Below are 8,019 nucleotides of genomic sequence, written 5' to 3' on the forward strand. Positions count from 1 at the left end.
GGAAGGGAAGAACAAATACTGATGGACAACTAGCCATTTCTGCCACAGCATGCCATGGATATTTGGAGACATGCTGGTAACAGAAACAACAACAGAAAAAAAGCCAAATGGCTGAACATCTTTGCTTCTACCAAAGAGAAATATGATAGGAGGAAGAGGACCACTTTTTACAGACACATATTTTTGAGGTACTTGAGATTTTGAAACATGTGTGGCTAACTTTGATTTAATTTTAATTAAAAAAAAAACTTTAAACTGAGAACCAATTATGGATAAAAATTTTATCCAGGTTAAAATGAAAAAAGGGCAAGAGCACTCTATGAGGGAAAAATGGGTTGTTGGAAGAGGAGAAATAGATCCTCCTTGATACAAAATCATGATTTGGACTAAGCATGGAAAACAAGGTGGAGGGAAGTGGGTTAAGTTGAGGTTGAAGATTTAGGCGGATCAATGCAATAAACACTAAACTATAAGGACTTTACCAAATAAGAAGAGAGATTGATTCTTTGGGAAAAGCAAAGGGTGGTCTTCACTCAAGAAGATGTTAGTGAAACCTAAGTTAGTGTCCTCACACTGAGTGTGAAAATGCAGCAGAAATGCAGCAGAGTTACGTTCCAACAGAATTTCCTACATGTTTCCTGTTGTTCACCCTATGATTGATTTGCTTGGGCTTCAAAAGAAAAATCTTCAAGACCACCTTCCCTCCTCAGGTTTATGGATGTTTCCTGATCAGCCACTCACATGCTTCAGCGCTCCAGCTACAGCGATTTCTCAACACTTTCCTAGATACTCCTCACGTTTGATCATACCCTTTCCTCAGTCAGGGACACCCTCATTTTCTGCACCTCTAGAAAACTTGCTCTTCAAGATTCACTTTCAATATTGCTTTTTATTCACAGGCATTTATGATTAATTATGATTAGTCAGAATTAGTTCCTATTCATGTTCATTCATGTGCATTTTGTTCATTCTACGAAACAAAGAAAAGAAAGAAAGAAAGAAAGAAAGAAAGAAAGAAAGAAAGAAAGAAAGAAAGAAAGAAAGAAAGAAAGAAAGGGGGGAGGGAAGGGAAAGGGGGGGGAAGGCAGCTAAACAGCTTTTTTCACCCTTTCCCCAATTCATTTTTTCACTAGAGGTCAATCTCAACATTTTTAGCACTGCATCCCTTGGAAAATCGAATGAAAGTTGGGAAACATTTCCCCTAGAAAACCACTCAAGAAACACACAGGTATTTGGAAGGAAAACAGAATTCACGGTTCCTCGGACTCAAATGACCCGGGAGGAGAGCCCCAAGAGTCAAGGATTCTTCTCTATGCAAATCACCCTAAAGTATTGAAGAAGCGGCAATAACACTGAATAAAAACTGAGCCGTAGTAAGATCTGTTGTTTAATTTCCCAGATTGTTTTATTAACCACTAATTAGGAGTCCAGATTCGCCAGCTCCCCTGAGGTCGACTCCAGTGAGATCATCTCTGGGAACCTCTGATCCCTACGGACTTCCCGCAGCGCTGGGGCGGCAGGACCAGGCTCCCTGACACGGGACGGTGACAGCAAAATCTGGTTTAGCCCAGGCTGGTCGTGCCACGCCCATCGTCTGCCCGGACTTGACCCTGAGGTACTGCCAGGGTCCAGGCAGCCCGAGAAAGGGAGTGAAGGCCCAGGTAAATGTGTTTCTACCACGTCTCAACCACTTTTAGGACTCCTGTAAAAGCTAAGCCCGTTTTTAACCCGTCGTAGCTTTTCCACTCTAGTTCTTCGTCCGTTCGTGTGGAAGCCAGCCATCCCCACATCTCCCAGATGTTTCCAAGCGTCTTTCTATCCAAGATAGAGGGTTTCTAAATATAAACTCTGAAACAAAGTACCTCAGAGGCCGGCACACGGTAAGATCAGCACCTGAGGACGAGGTGGCCGAGTGGTTAAGGCGATGGACTGCTAATCCATTGTGCTCTGCACGCGTGGGTTCGAATCCCATCCTCGTCGATTATGGCACTTTTAGTACGAAGAAGAAAGGAAGACCCTTTCTTGACTTTGAAATCCACCTAGGAGAAAGCTGCCCTTGTTCCCTACTGCTACGATGGTATGCGTTTATACTTGATTGTACTGCTTAAACTGGATGCTTCTGTGATAAAAGTTCCTTCTGGTAGGCTTACCTTCTGGAGGCTGGAAAGAGGGGGCAGAGGAGGAAATAAAAGATATGAATCCGGCAGAAACGAGTTTGGTCACTCCAGTCCCCCATTTTAGAAGTTACTACTCCTATGAGCAGTAAAATAAATTCAAAAAAAAAGTCAGCAGGAAAAACAAAAACAAAAACAAAAACCACACACACACACACACACACACACAAACCACAGCAGGACAAACACACCAAGGCAGAATTTCAGTTACTTAGATTCTCAAGAACAAATCTACTGACCAAAATTCAGGAAACATATAGCACTGAAGAGATGAGCACACCAGTTTTTAAAAGATTAAGAAATTCAGAAGTAAGTTACTTTCAAGTGACAACCACACAACCTCTTTCCAAAAGGCCACATTCAAGATGCTGCTTAAGAATGAAATTAAGAACCTGTTGCTGAAGAGTGATTAAGTTGGATATTCCCAGACTGTACCCCTCTGAGAACTTAGAAAGGAAGGTGTCCCATGTAAGGACCACTTGGAAAGAAGTATGGTTTAGAGACATTCAGAGGAACACAGCATCCCAGGATTTGGTAGGAGAGATGATGGGAAAGTCTGGAAAGAGTGACTTGGAAGACCTCATCTGAGCCTGACTTCAAATGAATTGAAAGTTGACTCATAAGAGCCCAATAAAGCAGTATTCTGAGATTAAAATTTGTTCTTTGTGGTAAGAGATAATACATGCATATACTTCACTCTACCATATTGCTGCTAAAATACTCCAAACTGAAAGGATGTCCTCTTTCCCTGAGGTACTCACATTTATTAATGTTCTTGGCCTGCCAAGAAGTGATGTTCTTGATTATGCATAAGGTGGGAATCGCATAAGCCACAGACTAGACACCAGACAAGTTTTCCTGGAAGCACTTTGCAGGCATTATTTCTACCTGTGAATTAGAGTTCTTGTTCCTTACTTGTAGGCTTTTCATAACTAATTTTAAAAAGGTATATTGCAAATGTTTTTCCTATTATAGTTTAATATGACTGAAGAATTGAATTTTTACTTTTATTTAAAAAAAACTTTACTTATGTATAATTGGCATATGATGAACTGCATATATTTAAAGAGTACATTTTAATGAGTTTTGACATATATATACACATGAAAGCATGACCCCAATCAAGAAAGTGAACTTATCTATCTTCCTTAAAGTCTCATTGTCCCTTTTTGTAATTCTTTTCTCCTGCCCACTATGTTCCCCATTTCCACAGGACAACTGGTCCACATTTTGTCACTGTAGATTAGCTTGCATTTTCTAAAGTTATGTATAAATATAATTCAGTATGTACTTTATTTTGATTGGCTCCTTTCATTCAGCATAATTATTTTGAGATTTATCCATGTTATATATGTAGTGGACAGATCCCAATGAGCCTCCAAATTCTGGTTTTCAGACTTTTGTCTATGTCCTCCTCTTGAGTGTGAGTTGGACCTGTGACTTACTTATAATTAATATAATATGACAAAGATGATTGGATCATTTCTGTGATTATACTGAGCTATATATGACTTAGTCTTGCTAGCAGACTCACTATAGAGAGCATTCTTGCTGGCTTCATGGTGTAAGTGGTCAAGAAGGGAAAGCTCACTAGGCAAGAGCTTCAGGTACCTCTAGAAAGTGCGGGTAGCCCCTAGGAACTGAAAGATACCTCCAGCTAACTATCAGCAAGAAGCCTCAGCCCTCAATCCTTAAGCTGCAAGGAAATGAATTCTGCAGACTATCTGAGTGAGCTTGGAAGTAGATTCTTCCACAGCGAAGTGAAGGGTAGAAAAATATGCGACCCCAAAATACACCTCTTTGGCATACGAGCTGATTATTTGGAGCTGATTATTTTTGAGAATAAAAAGACACAGGAGAAGCTCTAAAAACAGTGGAATTTACTCTTTTATAAGGGAGCTTTACATTTATAAGGGAAGTCTCCATTTGTAAGAATGTCTCCCTCTCTATACCAGGAAGAGAAACTTAACAATAGAGAAGGTACCTGACTTAAATCTGCATAAGAACCTTACCTGCTTTCATCTTTAGTTGAAGATGGTATTTAGTGTAATGGTGTGGGGCATTTCAGGGAGTTTTTTTCAGTTTTTCTGGGTACCTTCCATGTATATACAAGGTATACAGGTTATTGTAGGTGAGCAAAATTTGCCTGTCCAAAATGTGTCTCTTAGGTATTATTTTGATAAGACAAGACTCAGGAAGTTTTTCTTCTTACCTCAGTTATAAAAATGACACTCAAAGGCCTCACTAACAAGATGAATACTTGTAATAGGACCTCCATGTCCTTCCTTACAAAAGCATGGAGGTCCCATCCTAGGAAGGGAACAGGAATTCAGCCACCCCACAGCTTTCCTGACCAGGCTCAACCCCTGGGCACTTCGTCAAAGAGACACACACTTCTCAAAGATAAACATCAGGATTATTTTCTGGGAAGATGCAGCCATTGTGGTTCCCAGTGTAGGAACAGGTTTGGCCTTGGCTAACCCTCCTCGGGTCACTGGCTCATGGGCACCTGCTGAGAAGTTTTAGCCACTCTACTTACTACTAGGAAAAGAGTTCCAAGCTAGATAATGAGAAAAGCAAGAGGAGAAACCATGAGAAGAACATAGCCATTAGCCATTTGAGTTAGAGGGGCAAAGAGAATCCACATTTCTACATTTATGTTTGTGTAAAGAAATTTTAGATACCCATCTAGATACACTAGATACACTAATAAATAGGAAACTAATAAACAAGGTTCTTTGTTATGGATGGAGAAACTAGGAAGTTGAAGTAAGATTGTTTATTGTATTTATATATGAAATTATTAAACCCTAGCAATAAGCTTCCTAATAGAAACCACAAAAGTTTTAGCTGCATTATCTTAAAGGGCCACAAGATGGCAATAGCGTTTCTTGATTGACCAGCCTGTGAGCTGGAAGGAGGGGACTGCAGCTGCTGTGAGCTCCTCCCTTGTGCAAATTCCTTCTCTTCTTGCTCCCTTAGTTCCAGTACTGGAATATCTCTTTGCCAACTCGTGATTCCTCTCGTTGTCACCCTTTGTTGACCAAAAGAGAATTATGTTAGTTAATTGGGCTGGCTTTTAAAAATCTTTTTTGGGGGGAGGGGAGCAGAGGAGAGAAGAGAGGCGGGGAAGGGATTATGGACATCTTGAAGGATACAGAAAAGTACACAAAAAGGAATAACGTACCTTCAAGTGACCTTCACGCATGTTCACCAATTACCAACATCTTGCCCGTGTTGTTTCATTATCCAGATGTACACTGGGCAGAAGGGTGACAATGTAAGGAAATCATAAACATGTTTTTTCAATCATCAATATTTTCACAAACATCCTAACAGATACAGAGTTAAACAAAATACAAGATTTTCTCACCTAAGAAAAATTTTAGATGATTTGTAACATCACCCAGTATCTAGTACTTAAAATCCTCAATGGCCTCAAACATGTTTTTACAATGATTTTTGTCTGACTGGGATTCCATTAGATTTACAAATGGCAGTTGGTTGCTATTCTCTTAAATTTATTTTAATTCATAACATTTAACCAAATCTCCAAATAGCTGAGATTGCTCTTTGGAAAAGGAAAATTAGGAAACCATAACCAAAATTAGGAAACCATAACCATAGGTAATGAGAATTCTCATTGTCCATGGATTGTCATTGCGTGTAGACCTCTACTGTGAGGAGCGCTAGTTGAAAAAAAGTGTTTTCTAAAAAGAAAAAAAGACCATACTGATATTTTCCTTTCAAATTGAAGTCAAAGGGTTTTTACTTAACATTTTTAAGTTTATAATTGAAATTCTTTTATTCTTAGTGTTAAATCTTAGTTTCTTATGATAAAAATAACGTGCTTTCTATATCTATAGACAAAATAGGAAAAGACATTTTAATACTTTTATTATTCTGAGTTAGAAATCAGAAATAAAGAGAAGGTTTGAACCTACTAAAACCTGACCTCAGGTGAGGTCAAGGGCAGATTTTAGTAGAATTAGACTTTTCAACCCCTTCCTCATTTAAAATTGATATTCACTAATATTCTGTTCTTCCCAAATGAAGAAAGAACATAGAAGGCTTGATGCTGTGGAATAGCTTAAAAAGAAAATGCCTCCTCTATGAAGTGTAATATAACACTTTTATCTTCATGGTTAGTATTTTCATGTTTTGTTTAAGAAATCCTTTTATACTGTGAGGTATTCTCCTATCTTACCTTCTAAGGAGCCTTAATGGTTTTCCCTTTGCTTATCTTAAGGATCTTTTTTTCCCCTTGTGGATAACCAATTTCCCTCATAAATTTTTGCACAGCTTATTGCTACCTCATTTACCTCCTCTCTCTCCTTTCTAAAGATTCAAAAAATTAGGTGTGACCCTTGGCTTTCTATCTAATTCAGTTGGTAAATGTGTCAATCTCTGTGCAATGCCACCAAGTATTATAGCTGTATGAGTCTTTTTTGTTACTAAATTATGTTTTATCCCATCAGGAGTTCCTTGGATTATTTTTTAACTACTTTGATCCTCAAATAAATGTTAAATTAATCTCCAATTAACATCTAAAACTAGTGTTAGGATTTTGACTAAAATTACCTGATTTTATCAGCTCTTCATTGGATACTAAAACTTAAAAAAAATAATAAAAATAAATAAACATAGCAGAATGAGCCCTGCTTGAAATGAAATTTTTTTCAAGTTCGTTATTAAGTGTGATAGCAGAGGTACTACTCCATTTCTACCTCCTTTTAGTTCTTTAATCAATGTATTTTGACAGTGGGAGAAATTAGGCCTATTTTTTTGTGACTACTTAGCACATATAAATAGATTCAAATCGATGGACAGTTTGTAAATGTTGTTATTACTAATTGGACATTTTTCATATATCATTAACAATTGAAAATAAAGTTAACAAAAATGTATATTATGATAAAATTAACTTTAATATATCAAATAGTTGAAGAATAGATGTCTGCATGGTATCCACCTAAAGGACCACTAATCTTTTGATACTTCGTAGGTTTGTCTCTATAAACTCCCCAGGGAATGCGTGCTTTGATTTCAACAACTGTTGTAGTTTACAAAAAAATATGCGTGCAGTAGAAAAACCAAATATAATGATTTAATGTAGCCCGAAAAAAAGTCCTTTACAAACAGCTAGAGTTCATCTAAGGCAATGGTCAAGGCAACATTCTGGTTTGTGACCTCTGGGGAAGACCTGGTAACTAACTAGTTCTAAGTATTTTGAGCAACAAATATCTATTTATTTTGTGATAAGATACATCACAAGGTACATTTTTTCAAATGACATTCTGTGTTCATTTAGCTTTGAACTAGTTCCTCTGAAGCTGATTAGTAATTAGTTAAATTGATAGCATTTGTTTTTTCAAGCAAAGGATTATATCCTTGCCTTACTCATAAGGAGACTCCACCAAGGTGCAAACAAAGATTGTTACCAAAAGATGACAATTTATTTACCTGATTTATTTATTTCTTAGGCAGTTTAATTTTCTGAGTAATAAGAGAATTGGCTGGGACTTTTTGAACTTTGTAGTTTTCAAAAACTTAGTCTTTCCAAATTTTCATCTGGGGATAGACTATTGTCTTTGACTCATCTTCTACCCTAATCCCTCTACTTTTTCCACAAATTCTTATTCTGATTCCTATATCCTATAAGACAAAGAAACAGTAAAATAAAGAGTATTTAGTTTGGAAATTATCATCTGATTATTTGGATTAATGGAGACACAAGAAACAACAAAAATCATTTATGTTTTATTTACAGAACTTGGTTACCATTAGTGTGGGATGGAGATGGTGAAGGAAAATAATTTTCTTTCTTCCTTTCTTTCCTTCTTTA

The 8,019-nt window shown here is 37.3% G+C and overlaps 1 non-coding gene across 1 annotated transcript; it reads left to right on the forward strand.

The window, feature by feature from the left end:
- The first annotated feature begins 1,898 nt into the window (after nucleotides 1–1,898).
- Nucleotides 1,899–1,980, forward strand: TRNAS-GCU. The gene has a single exon. It is a non-coding gene; the product is annotated as a tRNA-Ser (tRNA).
- Nucleotides 1,981–8,019: the final 6,039 nt, after the last annotated feature.

The sequence above is a fragment of the Camelus ferus genome, chromosome 20 (genome assembly GCF_009834535.1).
Source record: "Camelus ferus isolate YT-003-E chromosome 20, BCGSAC_Cfer_1.0, whole genome shotgun sequence".
NCBI lineage: Eukaryota > Metazoa > Chordata > Mammalia > Artiodactyla > Camelidae > Camelus > Camelus ferus.